This window comes from Myzus persicae, unplaced genomic scaffold, assembly GCF_001856785.1.
Source record: "Myzus persicae strain clone G006 unplaced genomic scaffold, MPER_G0061.0, whole genome shotgun sequence".
Classification (NCBI taxonomy): domain Eukaryota; kingdom Metazoa; phylum Arthropoda; class Insecta; order Hemiptera; family Aphididae; genus Myzus; species Myzus persicae.
Genome location: NW_019102498.1, coordinates 208,453 through 227,526, shown reverse-complemented (window position 1 = coordinate 227,526; position 19,074 = coordinate 208,453). Strand labels below are relative to the sequence as shown.

The following is a 19,074-nucleotide window of genomic DNA, read 5'->3' as shown; positions in this document are numbered from 1 at the left end:
TCGCCCCGCATTATGTATATACATGTATATATAGGAAAGGGGTAAAACGCGACTGGCGTGTGTTTGTGTGTTGTACACGCGTATACGCGGTGTCGGGGTGCAGGTGATGTGGGGGGGGGGCGTCGTCACCTATAACACGCAGTAAATACACGCGTATATATATATTTATGTGTATATGTGTGCGTGCACTACACTACAGTAGTACAGTCGTAGTATATATCTGCGTGTACAGTGTAGTGTTGCCCCTCTGTCGGTGAAAAGTTCTCGAAATACAACGTGCCCCAGACTCGGCGGCCACGGCGGTGATGGCAGCGGTGGTGGAGGGGTTATCATATTATTGTCATGGGAGTGATACACGAGAGAGAGATACCTCTTTTCCGCGTGTAATTCTTCCTGCAGCGGCTCGTCGCCCGTTGTGTGCGTGTGTTTTAATTAAATATCATCTTGACGGCGGCGTGGCTTGGAAATTTTTAGCTCCGATTCTCGTGTTTATGTCCTCCGCTCCTCATCGGCAGTCCGTGGGTGCAATATATATGCATTACATGTATAAATATATATTATTATATGGATATATATACGAGAGCACTTCGTCAGTACGTGTAGTGTGCGCGTATACGTGGCGTCGGTGTTTGGTCCGCCGTCGTTATAAAAGGGGTAAAAGCTGCGTGGGGGAAGATGCTGCGGAAAAATCGAGAACAACGATCTCACCACCGCCGAAGTCGTGTTAACACAATGCGCGTGTTACTTCTAATTGGATACAATATCTACTACCACTACTGCAATATTACAACTATAACTACTCTCATGTCGTCTTCTCCCCGTCGACCGACGGGTTATGGAAAACTCTCGTTTTATCATCGCGTGTATAAACGTACGAATATAATATAATATACGATAAGAGCACACTGTTTTGTGACACCAGATAAAGCAAGGCCTGTATGATTCCACTGAAAGGGGAGGTGGTGATCAGAGGTGGTTTAAAATGTTTCGCTGATTTATGGAGTAGTGCTTCGTAACGCGTTTGTACAGGCCTCGTAGGTTAATTTTTCTAGTATACCATGATAATAAGAATATGCAACACGAATAATTATAGTGAAAAAGCCGACGAGGTCTCCAAACTCGCGCATATGTCACCTAAAGCTATTACTATACCAGATTTCTCTTATACCGACGCAAAAAAGCATAAAAAAAATCATACAATTGGAAGGTGGCAACAACATTGGTCAAATCAAACTACCAAACTCAACGAAATTTAAAAAAAACAATAATACCATGGCCTCCCCCTCTTGGCTGTTCTAGAAGACAAGAAACAATTATAAACCGACTAAGAATAGGTCATACGTCATGTACCCACCGACACCTTACGACAAAAGAGGATCCTCCATTCCTCCCAACTGCATCTCTTGTAGCGTCCAACTCACGATCAAACACATCTTCACCGAGTGCAGAAAAAACCAACAAGATCGTATTAAAACTCTCGGAACCACACACCTATACGAAATCCTCAGCCCGAAATCAAACGCAATTCAAAAATTATTTATTTTTCTAAAAAAATCCACTTTATATAAAGAAATTTAACTTGTATATATAATAAGTATAAAAGTTATGTAAATATGTATTAATAATGTAATTTACTGTCAGACCAATGGCCAGAGCTGCCGCGGTCTTTTACGTTCAATAAAAAAAATAATAATAATAATTATAGAAAATATAAGTAAAGTGAGACATTATCATTTATAGAATATTTTATAGTTATTATAGTTACTTGAACTACCTATACTAATAAATATCAGTTTAAGTAACCAAGAATGGGTTGATCAGCAATAATATAGGCGACTATGGCAAATACTAACTTTTGTAGCAACTTAACACAACACTAGACGTGGGTACACACATACACATGTAACGTCTGCACCACATATGAGGAAGTCATCGATAACTACTATTATAGACATCATTATAACAGACTACCAAAATCAACGTACTACCTACTTATAAAGTTTTGTATGTGAACAAAAAAAATACCAGACGTACATTCAGACCATCGTATATTTTACGATAGTATTCCGCAGCAGAAAAATTGGAATATTGCCAGCAATTTGCACGTATAGAACGATTGAATCCAAACCACTGACCAATTGGCGTCTGACATAATATTATACTCTACTGCACACTAACCTGGACACAATGATTTAGTGACGGATGTGTATTCAAGTCCCGTATGCATTGAATATAAATATTTATTAAATATTATGTAAAGGTACTAAAAACGAATTTAAAATACCTATAAATTATTAAAATTAATAGTATAGTATTGTTGTTAAATTTTGCAACGTATAACATTATGGCATTTTTAAGTAGGCTGATACTCCAACATGATTTTTGAGCTTCGAAAGTACCGACACAATGTAGTAGACCAAAAAAGATATATATTATGTAAAAAAAAATATTACACTGAACTTTTCATCCAATTAGGAAATGTTGGTAGGTATACACAATTTAATAAGTCTAATGGGCACTAGCGAATGTAGACGCAGTTTGTCATTTCCACAATTTTATAGATTTTCGAAATTTGAAAGTAAAAAAAATATTTATTTTTTACATACCTACCTATAAACATGTACAGTTAAACATTACATAACGATTTGTTAGATTTTTCAGTACATTATTCCAGTAAACTTATAATTTAATACAAATAGAAACTTATATTATAATATATTATGTGCACTCTAAATCGTTTTGACAATAAACTATATTTTTGAAAATTATTGAAATGAATTGTAATTTGTAAAATAGATATCCGTGAACATATGATCGTTCAGACATAACATTATGCAAAATCGTTAACATCCGGACCAGAGCAATAACTCACGTGTTTTGGTAGTTTTAAAGTCAAGGGGGAAAAAAACAACAAAATGAACTTATTATAAGATGCAGATTGCAATGACCGGGAAACCGGTGGTTTATTTGATAAGAACAAGCGTAATTAAAAAAGAAAGATTTATTAGTTTCCGGGCTGATGATCTCAACGGTCGTTTTTGCAATGTATATTTTTTAATTATTGCCAGAAGAGCAAATATGAGAACGAAACTACATTTTCGTTGTATTTTTTTTTCTCCTTCTCATCTCAAAATATAATTTAATACTGATGTTCGGCGTTCTCCCTCGATTCCGTTTTATTTATGGGTTTTACTTCTCGTATTTTTATTTATTTATTTTTATTTTGCCTTTTTCTAAAATTTAATTTACTCGCGAGCTTTATCGCTCGTGAAACCACAAGAAAAAAATGATGTATATATATATTAAAAAAAAAAATCATTCCGCGGTCACAGAAGATTTAATGTTTGCTTTTCATCTTAAACCGATCTGGCGCTGGCGTCCATAAAATATAACCTCGATAGGCAAAAATACAACGAACATTATAATAATAGTAATAATATTAGTATACTGTGTGTATACGATAACGGAATGGGAAGCGTCGTTTTCCTTGATATCACTTTTTAATGTCACGCTGTGTGTTTTACTACAAATTATGCGCTACAAAAAGAAACTCTATACAGATTTATCTAAGTACAATTGTCAAATAATTATTCCGAGTGTCAAAAACAACAGTAAATAAATAATAAACACATTGAAAGAATTAATAAATCATTCCCTTCAAAACCGTTTTTAATACTCATAGAAGGTATATAATAACAAATGATTTTATAGTTGATCAAGAAAAATCTAATACATTTCTATACTTATTTTATTTTTGTGAAATTAGTTTATATCAAAAGAATAAAAAAATATTTCCCAAACATTTATTGTTAATCAACAGATAAATCAAAAGTACAAACGTTTGGTGCAGTGCAAGTAAAATTATGCATAATTTGCAATGTGAGTTTTCAGGAAAATAATATTTCTGCGAAGAGCTAAAACGTGAAGAAAAAAGTGTATACATTAGTTTGGACAAATTATTCACTGCAGAACAAAAAACTCAAAATTAAATTTTTAAATCGAAATAATGGTTTTGTTTTATTTATGTGTATACTCAGTCATTCGTGGAAAAATGTTTTTTAAACCTACAGAAATGTAAGTTACAATACAACGGTTTTAAATAATTATTTGATATACTTTATGCTGTTTATATATAGGTATACGCAAATTGTGTATTTGTGTGTGCACTATATACGAGTATAATATTATAAATAAAATGATAAAAATGTTCGAGGAAAGTAGAACAGTGTTCATGCTAATACATTTCAATTCACCGAGTTGCACGAGATTTTATTTATTCCAACGATTATTCGATTGGAGCAGAGATAAATAAACACGTTATACGGCGGATAATATAATATGAACATAAATAAATACTTGTTATTGTATATATGTATATTGTTATATAAACATTTAGAAGTATATGTTTTCGTGTAGGTATATAATATTGTTACGGTGTATAACAACATCATAATATAGTAATATTATAAGACGTATGCATGACTCGTGTAGGAATTATTATTTTGTATAATACAAGATAAACGCAAGACAAAACTGCATAGTTTAGTACATGCCACACCGGACGTTAAATTGTTGACAAACTTCAAGAGATCAAAAGCGATAGTACATAAAGGCGACTTCCGACAACAATAAAAGGTCTAACAACGTATAAATTATCCACTAATGTTTAATTATTTAAAATGTATTGTGAAATATTATAATAATTTTATAAATTATTTAAAATATTTCGCTACTAATTCATAAATAATTAAAATTATATTATAATGGGCAATATTTTGCACTATCATAGATAATATGATTGCTGCTTTTTGGTAAGTATTTAAACTCTTTCGTTAAGGTCAAATGGCATACTTTGTAGATTTTCATTCAGTATAGTTTATAACGTCTTATTTGAGAATTAGGTACCATAAACATTGTGCAAATAATAATATACATGAGAGAATTAGTCTATGTCAATACTAAAACATATAATTCTGAATTCATAGCTTGAAGCAAAATAATATTTTTATACGCACTTCAACTTGAATCAAGCCAGAATATTAAACTATCATAGTTTTTTTAATTATTTATAATAAGTAATTACAGTTTAGATCAGCGTTGAAAAATAAAAATTTATAAAACACATACGATACATCACTTTGCTAATTTAATTTTGTTAATAAAATAAAAACTATAATATTCGTTCAATAATCAATATACCTTCTTATATAATTATGTTGCTTCAGATTGAGAAATTTAAATATAAAATGGTGCTTTTAGACAGTTAAAAGTTGATGGTTGTTTGATTAACTATTAATAAGGTTTAAAATGAAAGTAATATAAAATGTTAGAAATTAGAATATCATATTTTTCAACTTTTCTAAAATAAGTACCTATTGGTGATAAACATATGTAAAGTTCTACTATACATACAAAAATTACATTTTAAAATTTTACCCAGAGTTTATAATGTTCAATACATATATATATATATATAGGTATTTATAGTTACTGTCTTAAAATTAGTTCACTTTTTTCTTCTGAAATAGTAAAAAATATTCTTAACAAAGCGACTAAAATCTTAAATGTAAAACTTACACTACTACTTGGATACTAATAATAAATCAACAGTGTCATGTAAAGATAACCATACAGAAAAAAATACATGGATATAATAGATGCATATACACTTTTTTCTAAAATTAGTTTGAAAATACTTAATGATTTGAAAATTTGAAAATGTACACCCCAGTTTTAAACAAAATCTTAATTGTTTTATGAGCACCAATGTCCGCTAAGATTTTTATTATTACATGCATGCGATGATTTATCATTGCTTTTTAATTCAATGATGTAATACAATAAATAGTTTTACGGAGGTGAACAAAGCTATAGTGAAACGCGTCCTACACAGTCTCTGTATCCTGTCCAAACCTTCACTTTTAATGATTTTACCGGGAATAAACAATACGGGTTTTAAACATTATGAAGTGTTAAGCAATTACTGAATCATATTTACTGTACATCAGTTGTAAATTATTAGTATAATACAATAATTATTATCGTTTAATAATCCATTATAATAATTTATTGATCAAATTTAGATTTTTTCATCTGATATGAAGAAAACAATATAATTTATGGAAGACCATGTCACTCATACAGTCATATATACCAGATGTATTATGTGTGGCCTAAACATCCCAAATTGTTTACCAATAGATAAGTATTCCGAAAATATTAATTACACTACTCGAATTTGGTTTAGCAAGGTTAATAAATAAAACAATTTTCTTTAATATATTTGTGAACGACGAGAATTTATAGAAAATTATGTACTCGAAGTTCCTATAATGGCGAAGGTCTTTGAACGATGCATTATATCTGTAACTCTCTACATATTCGAAAAATATTTATAAACACAGATTAATACTTTAGATAACCACAGTTGCCTATAATGTACCTTTTCTGGTAAAACATAGGTCGTTTAAACGATTACTATTTTAGTTATGACAAGCATAACTATTTCTACGTTGTAATAATGTGGCCTGTAACTAGGAATTATATGCAATAAACATTCAACGTATATAACTACTAAAATTGTACACTATATACACAATACACTACACATATCCTGGCGTAACATCGTAGGCCAAGTGTACCTACCTACAATGTATAAAGTCGTGTTAATGGACATCATCACTAGCGCATTAGTTTTTTTTTTTCAGAATCTTTGGAGCAGATCCAGCCAGCTAGAATTTTTAATAAATTCGAATAATGTCAAACGAAAATAGCCTATGGCAACGTCTTTAATAAATTGAGCAGAAGGGATAACCATTGCAACCGTAATTTACCGGTAATTAAGAATTATGTACATTTTTCGATTGACCTATGTCCAGCGTGTACCGATACATATCAGTATTATAATTATTCAAATAACGACTTACCTATAAAACGCCAAACGAATGGTTTTCTATGTCATACAATAAGACGTGTATAATAGTAGTGAACCCATAAATTCAATAATAAGTTCCCTACCAAAATATACTGATAAACATCAATAGAATTGCGATGTAAAAATGATTGCGATTGTGTGAACGTGCTGCGACCATGACGTGCTCCAGGGATTAAACATTACGGTATTATTTATATTTTATTATTTGCCCGCACTGTACAATGATATTATTATTATTATTATTATTATTATTAGAATATAATTAAACGCGCTCGCGGTATCTTAAACCGGTGAAAAATATTTTCGCTACCGCACACCATATACCGCTACCCTTGTAATGGGACCGGACGCCGCCGCCACAGCACTTTCGGTCAACTTTTTCGGTTTACAGATCGTTATAAATGATTATATATCACCGGGGAGCTGTAATTGCGTTGCGGCGCGCGTCCGCCGGACCGTCATGTACGTATAATATCATATACGCAAAATATTATAAAATATTCCCTATAATAACACCTTTTGTCTTAGGGGGACGTTTAATCCTGGCTCGGACAGCGCGCGTCCCTTATGGTAAACTGAATCCCTTCGTCGGCGACCGTATATACGTGTGCATATCACATGCGATATTACAATGTGTGTGGGTGTGCGGGTGCGCGGGTGTGCGGGTGTGCGTGTGTGTGTGTGTGTGTGTGTGTGTGTGTGTGTGTGTATGTGTGCGGCAGTGCTCGTTCACATACAGAAAGCGGCGAAGGGAGTTATATGCTCGGGCATACATATATGTATACGCCGTAGTCGCGGCGGTCGCTGGACACGCAGAGTAGTGGGTTAAAAATAAAAGGGACTAATCCATACGTCATATCCGTTATCTTTGTTTCATTGTGTAACCCTTTTTATGAAGCCGATCCCTTAGAAGGGTGTGGGTGGTGGGTGGTAGGGTAAAAAAAGGTCGGAATCGGCCGACTGTAAAGACGGGGTAGAGATATTTTTCGGTGCTGAATATATCAAAACATTTTTAGCCATCGGGACAAAAGAGGGGTAATTATACTTATTTCTCACCCCTTCGCCCGTATATCGTCGTTTTTTTTTGCCCACATACGCGTTTCTTTCATCTGTGCCTTTTTTAAAATTTTTTTTTTTGTTTCAACTTTTCATATTAAAAAAAGAGAGATATACGCGCATACACACGCATGTATAAAGGGATGATATTTCATCCGTCTATAAATACCGGACGGGTCATCCGGATATTATTTATGAATTTTTTTCTCATCCTCCCTTTCCGTGCCTTCCTGTTTCTCCATCTCATTGGTATGCTCTGACCGTTTCCGGGGTCAGTGTGTATAATTACATATCGCCAGGCGCTTCTGGCTGCTCTCAATCCTCAAAACTCTCTCTCGTATATGATATTATACATAACCTATATGCACAATGATTAGCACCGATTGCAGTATATACACACAATCAGACACAGTATAGATGACTCGTCAACTTCAAAACTTCACCTATCCATTTTTTGTAACAATATTAATCGAATAATAAACTATATTACTGTTACTATTTTATTGTTATTTGTTTTTTATAAATTAGGCTGATTACTGAACACTTGAATAACGTAAATAAATGTTCTTAATTTTAATCTGTGCGTTGGACATTAATCTATCAATACTAGTATTAGTAATAGTATGACGTTATAAATTAGATTTTTTTAAAATTTTTTATTCGTGAAAACTGACTCTATTTTCTTAGGCAATGGTCATGTATTATGCTAATTAATGACCTATACTAAAATAATACCCACAAATAATATGCGATAATATCCTGTTGATGTTTCCGCTTATTATTTTGGTCTAATAAATTATTTTTTGTTCTAAGCTTATATTTTTATTTTTATTTTCATTAAAACTCGTTAAATGAGAATTATTGTTCATTTTAGACGTTCAACAAACAAAACAAAGTAGTAAAAAGTCGTTCGTAGTATATCATCACAAATCTAGTAAGTACGTGAAACAGAGATTTGAAATGTAACTTAAGGTTTAACAGCGGGTTGGTAAGTTAAAAAAACTCGTTTAAAAAACTGAATAAAACGCGAATGAAGCATAAAATATAAAACCTTGTCGAAAAAAGTCTCTGTGTGACATTCCAATGTGACGGTCAAAAGGATACCTGGGATATATTAAACGGGAGATAATTCCACAGCCCCACGGGATCCAGAAGGTCTTTGGAGAGAAATGGCTGGAAATTCCCGAGCACATGTATCAAATCCCCCGAAAAGTTTTCCAGGCGGTGGTCGCGTCGACGGCGGTGACACGATATACTGCACCGTGCAGTCGAGGGGTATAATGGGCATGAAAAGATGATACTCGTACATATATTATTACTATACAAGACCGGTGGTGTGGGTGATGGGAGGGTTTGTAGGGGGCGGGAAAACATTTCGAGGAGACATTCGGAAAGTATGTGGGCCCCGGGTAATTTCAAGTAATTAAGAAAGGTAGTTTATATTAATTAAGGGCGTTAATAAGTTAATAATAATTAGAGCCTGGGAGGCGTCCACTGAACGCTTGGTGCGCATATATATGTATATATAAATATATATTTAATTTTTTTTTCCTACCACCACCCCGAAACATAAAAAACCGGCGAAAATATACAAAACCTGGTTCAATATATCATGCTTTAAGTTTTCAAGACCCCCGTGAATTTGTGTTGGCTCTAAATAAAAAGTTATGCCGTTTCACAACTCGGATTTATTATGTCCCGGTGTTGTTTGTTGCACTTTTTTGCCGGAATTACGGACACCCGGTGGCGGAATGGCTCTAAAATCTAATTAAGACGCGAAATATAATAATTTTTAATAATCGTTAGCAGCGCTCGCGTATTTTTTCTCGCCTCGTTTCACAAATCATAGATCATAGTGCGTCTGCGAATTTCGGACACAACAGCGCCAGAAACGACATCGCTCCCGCGTTACACGAATAAAATAATGGATATATAACACCGTCGGATGCTTTTCCGGGCTTGCCATAGTTGCTATAATGGGTGTTGTTTTCTTTAACTGCCGACTGCCATCACATTTGTTTTTAAATCCGTTAAAATATCCTAAACATCGGCCGTTCCACACAATACTAAAACAGTGGGCTTTGATAAGCCACGAAAAAGTAAAAAAAATTAATTTTTTAACTCACAACAACAAAACACATAGACAATTTACAAAATAAACAACGTTTTTAAAGAAAATATTTTGTGTAAAAATATTGTGTAATGACGATTTATAGTTTTTATTTTATGTTTTGTTGTTCAGTTGTTGCATTAATATGATAATGAAACGTTTTTTTCTTCTGAATATTCGGAGATAAAATTAAAAAATACTTAAATGATTAATGTCTGTTGAAATATTATCAAAATAATTAACTATTATTAATAATTCACAGCTATCAAGTAAAAAAAATGTTTGGTTGAAACTATATACATTTTATAAAAGAATAAATTAACTGAACTGAACTGCGTTTAATGATAAAGTATTAGATTTATTTTATATTGAACACCATTTACAAAATGTATTACATATACTAAAGCATAATGACCAAACACAATATTATTTATCAAATTTCATTAAATGTTTAAGGTATACAATAAGTAGTCAGTATATAAATTATCACTTAATATATATGACAACAATATAAATTCAAAATAATAACCAATGAAAGTATACGATAAAATCAAATGTGTTCTAAAAATTGAGTAACCACTATAATAATATTATATATTTATATTATAGTTTCGATGTGTGTTATTAAATTAAGTAACAAAACAAATAGTTTATTCAAACAATTGAGTCTTGAAATAAAAAAGTTTTATTTTCCTTAATATGGCTATTTTTGGTCCACACATGATCTTAATTAAATTAGTGGAATTGAGTAAAATGTATTAATTTACAGTTATATTTTTCAATAATAATTTCATTAAGATAAATTTAAACAAAACTTTCTATGATTATAACAGCGCGGCGTTCTAGATAGGCTATTTAGCTACTTATTTGTTGTGGGTTCACTAAACCGGTATCTAATAGTAATTTGGAATTTATTATTTTTAATGTCCTATAAAATAATAATACATTAATACTATAGATGAAAAAATTGTAATTAATGATAAACTATGCAATATATTATCATTACAAAAAATAATATTTGTAAAGTGTATACAACTACTAATAACTGTGATAGGTATAACTTCATGCAATCATACAATGGCCCTATAATTTAATATCAGTACTTTGAAAAAAAAATTGTATTAGCTCCGACCAAAAGTTAGCCGATCTATACTTTGGTACCTATGTTGAAACGTGTGAAAATATTGTATTGATAGTTCATATTCGATTTTGTAATAGGAGGCTATATTATTTTGTAACCTAATTTGCGTAACGTGTCCGGTGTAAATTATAATCATTGTGTGACGGACAACCTGAATGTAACGCTGACATTTGTGTCAATCGAGATTAAAACTTTCAAATCATTTATGTCTTTCGATAAACTTATAACACGAGAAACTGACTTATTTATTAAATATAATTAGGTATGTATTACGATTTCAAATGGATAATGTATTTGCAAAAAAAAAAACAAACAAAAAATAGAAAAAATGAACTTTTCCAGTATGTCAAAATTTGTACATAAACTTATACATTCTCTAATAATGAATGATAATTTTTAGTTTCTGAAAAAAAAAAGATTATTTGCCGATACAAATCCAAAGGAAAGTCGAGTGGCTTGCAAAAAAAAATTCGTTTAGTAAATGCGCCATAAAAGTATTATATTTGAAAATGTACTTGAAATGATGAGATGTATAAATGATCGAGTGCGAACAGTACAGACAAAGTCCTTTCCGACGGATCTCTAGAACAATAATAAATTGTATTCGCGGACGCGTGTATAAATAATAAACGTCAGAACAGTGTAAAACTGTAAAACGAATAACCTAGGAGGTGTACTCTATACATATATATATTACTTAATCGCGTATAATATTATAGTGATTATACCGATAAATTATCCTACGAGACGAGAAATTGAAGCGAGACTGAATTTATAGTCCGTTAAATTTAATTAAAAACCGTTGTACGCGAATGTGGAAAATTCGCGTCGTTTTACGCGCGCGCATATTATTATTATTATTAGTATTATTATTATGCAACCGAACAACAATGACAACAATTGACAAATGACCGGATTGTCGAACTCGGAGTACTCGCGTCTTCAAAAACTAATTTCAATAAACGGCAACGAGCAGTGCTGTTCGAGGTGATTAATTAATATTATTATTATACTGCTATGAGCATGCTCTACATGAGGTGGCCGGACCGAAGGACGGACGGTTTCACATGTGGCGTTTCCGGTCTCTCCTCAAAACGTCAACCAAATCACACAAGGGACGATTGTACGTTGTGGTTCGATGTGATAATAATTAAAATGTTGGAATATTACGACGAGGTGTTGTACGCTATAATAACTATATTTTCGCCGCTGCGTATATGATCGTGCTCGAGGAGCTTGAATATGAAAACAAAAATAACGAAAAAAGTAATAGTAATAGTCGTGATTACTGTAGTAGAGTCTCACAGCATTTGTAGGATGATTATATTTTTAAATTAATTGATGATCGTCGTATCAAAATTATTTTGCATAATATGCACACATTATCATATAAAACGTTATGTTAATATCGTCTTAAACATAGTAAAATATGAATATAAATAGTATAATAGTACACGTATGAATAATTTCCACGAATAACGAAACTAGGAGATAGCTATTTGTTGTTGGGATTTAAATTCTATTTATAAATACGAATAAAATGTACGCTGTAAGCTGATGAACAAGACATTTAAAATATATTTCACATATAACTTATTTCACCTATAATTGTAAAATATTTTAAATACATTTAACGAAAAATGTTTTTGATAGGACAACCAATAAATATTATTTAAATGTAGTCATTCGCTATACAAATGCTCTGCGAGATGTAGAAAATGTGAATGTGCTACGAAGGGTGGTGTTTGTGGTGACTATATTATGATTCGCCTAAGCTGCAGCATACTGCGATACTATAATGCGCCGTTATTGGATTCGACTGAGGTTTTTTTCATTTACAATTATTATTATTTTCGTCGTCGTCGTCGTCGTCGTCGTCGTAATAAAATCGAGTGTCGTTGGAAATTTTCGTTCGGAGTCGCAATATTGCAGTGTATTATTATAATATGCTATATCAGCTCACCGGATTATTTAAAACTGCGGAAGCCATTAACGATTCAAAAGTCATCGTCAAACGCGCTCCCCGTTACGAAAGTTTTCTCATATATGCGCGCGGGCGGTCGGTTGGGTATTTTTTCCACCCCCCTCCCACCGAGAGGCAATACGGTCGGCGTCGGAAAAACCGGGATGCCAAACTTTTATTGAGTGATAAAAAAAAAATAAAAGGAGGAGGAATTATTATTATTTTTTGTTGTATATTATTTATCGTCTCGTAGTCTCTACGATATTATAATATCGTATTCTCTGCCCCCCACCCTCAGCCCCCCCCCACTACACGATCAACCGAAAATGTGGCCGACGAGACGCCGTTCAATTTAATCGCTGCGGCACCTTTATTCGCACCACGTATTATTGTCGCGCGGCTGTCCCTCGTTACAGTATTTATATTAAGGTGTATCACACGTCTATATAATGTTATTATATTATCCTATCTGAAGCCACCCGAAGAAGGGCTGTTTTTTACACTTTGCTGCGGTGGTGGGGTGGCACACCACGATAAAAAATATTTAAAAACCCAGCTCCTCCCGCAAGCAGACGCCAACGAAATTACCTTTCACACCACTACGGCATCTATCCGTCGTCCGGTATATATTTCCGACTGTATAAATATAAAACACTCTAATATTCATAAACGGTGTACTATTATTTCCGAATGAAAACATTTAATGTTTTCTTATATGGAAAATAACGCCTCGTAATAATTATTAAGAAAAACAAATTGAACACCGAAACCATAACTGATGTTGTTTACTTACCGCATGATGCTGAAACGGAGATAATAAAAGTATTGAGTGATTGGTAACTTTCATACAATTTTGCATAGTACCAGACGTCCATGCGCAATAATAACGAATTGTTTTATAATAATATTATTGTTCTGTATTCGTAGCCCAACAGAGACAAAGTAACAATTCGGCCAAACCATTTAAAATTAAATTCTCGTTAAACATTAACAGCGACTTGCGTATTATACATATTTATATTATAATAATAAATGTATTAAGATTATATAGGTACGCACTATAATAGTAAAATATCAGGTGCATAATAATAATCCCAGACCTCATTCTCCGAACTTGCAGCCTTAACCGCCGAGTTCCATAAAACTTGTTTTTACATTTTCTTTGAAAAGTTTCTCTTAAAAGAAAAACGCTCGGATACTGAGAAATTTTGTCGTAAACGCACGTAAACATACAATAATATATTCTTTTAAATAAATAAATACATACATACCACCGATATCTTTTTTTTCTCGGAAGATTATCCGTTTATAAACAACATTTCTCTGTACACCGATATTATAGCCCGTACTTCACGGTTCGTCTATAATTAGATGGGTTTTCCGCGAATCTCTCTGGTAGGGGGCAGAACGAGGATTCGTCTAAATATGATTGGAAATTAGGATTTACGACATTGCTTGTGTCTATTTCCGACAAACTAAAATATCATGTAATTGGTTAGCAGTGCTAACTTAGCACGAGCAAATCGTTAAAATAGAAGTCTCGTGTTTAAAATAATATTATTCCATAGATGTTTGATTCTGAGCGGAAAATAAAAAAAATAAATGTGTATTGATTTTGCAATTTTTTTTCTGTGTATTCATATACACAATATTTTTGGTATAACAAATTCTTTAATCTTGAACTTAACAGGAAGTTTCCAATAGATCATAGATTTGATTTCAAAATTAAAAATTCCCAATATTTTTAAAAATAATCAGGAATAAAACAAAAAAAAAATAAGGAAAATAGTATTTTTTGCACTCAACCGGTTTTAGACAAATTTAATTTTCTTATTTCGTTATGCAAAAAAATTATCCATCGTTTTAACAAATGGTTATATTTTGAAGAATTTAGGAAAACTCTTGTACATAATACTCCTACATATATCATGTTATGTACCTATAGTAAATGGTCACTATGATTTTTTAATGCCAATAAATTGTGTTTAGTGTTTAAAACAGGTAATTTTAATTGATAATTTATAAATTTTTTCGTTAACAATAATCTCCTTATCTAATATTAAAACGAATTAAATAAGGTCAATGTGCGCTAATGTCACGATATCGATTTTCTTTTAATCACAATTTATTATTAATTAAAATAATAAACATTTAATTAATTTGATTCTGATCCAACCCTACCAAAACCACTGAACTACAACAAAAGAGTATAGGCTTAGGCCCCTAATAAATAATCAGTATTAGGTATTCTACCGAGAGTATAATATATTATTACTGAGGGCGGATAATAAAGCTGATGTTAGTCGTATTTTGTGTACCCTACATGAGAAGGGCAATCGAAAGTACAACGCTATGTATATTATTACTATTTATTATTTAAGAGCAAAACAATATAATATTATACCTCCATAGCCACCTACAATTTAATGTATTGTTTAGTAATAAAAAATAATTATTATACATTTATAATAATATACCTGTTACTTGGTCATCGCTCATCACTCTTCGTACCAATAGATCAGCTAGGATATTACAACAATATATTATAATATTCTATGGACTCCATTTTTTGAGCACCACAACTATAGTCGACTTTCAACTTCCAAGTACTGTTGGTTCTGTAAATATCGATAATATACAAATAATATAGAGTCACACTATGTCTTATTGTCTCAATAAGACACTGCAACGTCTTAGTTCTTAAAAAGTTATATAATAATTAATAGTTACGGGTGGATCTGTGCTAATGCCTATCCAATTATAGAACAATGAATAAAGTGGATTTTTGGTCAGACGAGTTTTTTTGAAATACGATATAGCATCGATAAAACACTTTAACAATTTTTGGTTTTATAGCTTTGACTCTGTATCTTTGTATCAATAATACCTTGTTTTTTTTTCGTATTTTATTCGATTAAAAAAACAGAAACTATTTTTTATTTTTGTCGTTCCTCATAATTGCAATGTTATACTATCTGTTTCTGTATCGGCTATACCTATAACAAATATTTTTTATACAAATTTTGTAATCATATAAATGTTAAAAATGTAGGTATTATGAAATATAAAAGTTAAGTACAACTTGATATATAAATAAATTATTTTTTACGAGTTTCCAAATTATTATTATTTTGAAACAATAAGTGGTCGAATGCATGCAAAAACATGTCGTTTTAATTATACTTAGTGAATTTTACTTCTAGGACTCGTTTAAGGAAGCTTGGCTTCACCTTCGCTATCTTAATCAATTTATTTATACTAATGTATTTCCAACTCGCTTTGAACAGCTTTGTGTATTGAATAAGCCACGGCTACGGTACAGGTTCTATAACTTAAAAATAAAATAACTTTTGTGCGACAACTTACATAATTAAATGATAATAAACTATTTTTGACACAGTCTCATAATTAATAATTATGTACTAACCTAATTGGATTTTTCTATAATATATAACACGGGACTATGGGAGGTGGCTGTTATTCTTAGTAATTTGCTATGTAAAAAAACATTGATACTTCGACATTTCTACTTACTAGTGAATGTAATAAGTAGGCAATACGATTTATTAGTATATGTATTTAGAAATTGTGGGACATTTGCTGTTCAACAAGCAATATTTTTCTCCCAGAAAATGTTCTGTAGTATAGTTCTTCTAGTATAAATTAGTATTTATTAAGTTTTAAATTAAAAAAAATCTTAAATAACTGTTGGCATTCTAATACATTACAATTTACAACACTATAAAGAACTATAACACTTAAATAATAAATTTTGAACTGGTCGATATCGATGTTGTACGAGTACTGAGCTTAAGTTCTACAGACTATATGCAATAGCCGATAAGCTGTCGACCCAAAAGGTACCTGTAGATCGATAATCTATACGTTTAAGGTCGTTTCACACTAATGGTACGGTCACGGTTATTATTGCGGGTTTTCACATTTCTTATTAAGTAAATAAACATTTATTTTTATTTTTATAGCATAACAGACATAAAAATTCCACAGTTAGAAAAACTGTACAAAGCAATAAAAAGCAAAAAAAGTATTTACACAAAACAAAAGCCAAAAAAGCCAAAATAAATTCAATTATTTGGAATCAGGTTGACATGAAACGAATTTATGTAAAATAATTAGATTTTTATCTTAAATATATAAAAAGAAGCATTTCCTTTAAAATCTGAGCCCTAATAATTATCATAATACGATTTTTCAAACAATATTTTAAAAAGTACCTACATTCTGTATAATATTATATTAATTACATTATTATACGTGATAATAAATATTATCATTAAAAACAATGACCAATACATAAGCCAAATAATAAATATTTTGCCATGTCAAACTCTGTTAATTCACACGTTCGAACCGAAAAATAATCTTTCTTCGCTACCTATATCAAGATTGTCGCATTTTAAACCTGCCTATATACATATAAGTGAGTAACAAAAACCATGTTGTTTTACTGACCCCGTTTTTTTTAAATGTCAAACATTATTTTCAGGTAAAATAAAAGTGGACACAAATTACCTCTTATACTTTATTGCGTAATAATATATCAACCTTATCTTTATGCAAATACGTTGCATGAGCAATCTAATTTTATGGCAAACAAATTATTACTTTTATATCGACACACATGTGTTATTAAAATGTAATAAACTTCTGGAGTGTGCAATACGGCTATATCATATACATTGTATTATATGAATAATATTTAAATAATCGATAGTATTATTCGCTCAAATAGTAGACTATATAATTACACCATTATTTGACGTGTCTTGAAACCCTAAAAAATTGGTGAGTAAGAAAAAAGTTACATTTCATACAGAATGCGTAAATATTTAGTTTTTAAAATGGATCACAATTTCAATGAAAAAACTGGAGGTGCCGAAACCCCTATATTTTTTTCATATTATGTTATTGTTGTGCATACTTGCATAATGACTATCAAAATATAAATTAACATGAACAAAATTGGGGGTGTTAAGCATACCCATCTCCTCCCCCCCCAAATTTCACTTATAGCCGTTAAATCAAAACTAACTGTCACCTATCGGATGTATTATATTATGTATAGGGTTTTTGGACAGCAAAAGTCTGTATATGTCACTGTAAAATGATACTCACTCGTTTATATACATACAAAACAAATAGGTAAATGTGTATTAAAATTTAAAAAAACTCTTCAGTTCAATTTTTTTCTTATAACCTCGATAGCCCGAAAACCTCAGTTAGTAAGTCAGTTAGTAAGTTAGTAAGTCGAAACCTCAAAATTTAATTTCCTTTGAATTTTGTCTTACCGAAATTCAATTGTAATTTAAATAATAAATATTTACCGACTATACCTATCACTTACATACACAGTAGCATCATTATGGGAAGGGTTCGAAAAACACATTAAAAATGGTCTTTCTGATTACATCATCATGAATGATTATTTCATATATTTTATGACATAGATAGTAATAACTAGTTAAATGGTCATATTTTGATAAATTTATATTATATTCTGTCTCTGCAGGATAAAATTCTTTATTCACTACCTCTTAAAACGACTTCATACCCGGATATTATGCCCCCATATAACTAACGCAAAACAGCAAATTGTGCGTTCAGAACAATCTAATTTACGTTGTTTTTTTTTAATATAAAATTATTTTTAAATATAATCGATGTAAGGGTAACAACATTATTTAGGAACCAAATACTTTTTTACCTTATCAAAACTTGCTTTAAAATTAAAATTAAATTAAATATTATATTTCTTTAAATTTGATGTACGTCAATTTACTAAAATATTGAAAATAACAGAATAAATGGAGTTATTCTGAATTTACAATTTGCTATGTCATGCTTTAGTT

The 19,074-nt window shown here is 31.3% G+C and overlaps 1 long non-coding RNA gene across 1 annotated transcript; it reads right to left on the bottom strand.

Moving 5' to 3' along the window:
• Window positions 1-15,621: 15,621 nt before the first annotated feature.
• LOC111032290 lies at window positions 15,622-16,921 on the bottom strand. The gene is made up of 4 exons (XR_002604298.1): window positions 16,739-16,921; window positions 16,388-16,535; window positions 15,935-16,200; window positions 15,622-15,822 (listed from the first exon to the last, which is right to left on the bottom strand). It is a non-coding gene; the product is annotated as an uncharacterized LOC111032290 (long non-coding RNA).
• Between the last annotated feature and the right edge of the window lie 2,153 nt (window positions 16,922-19,074).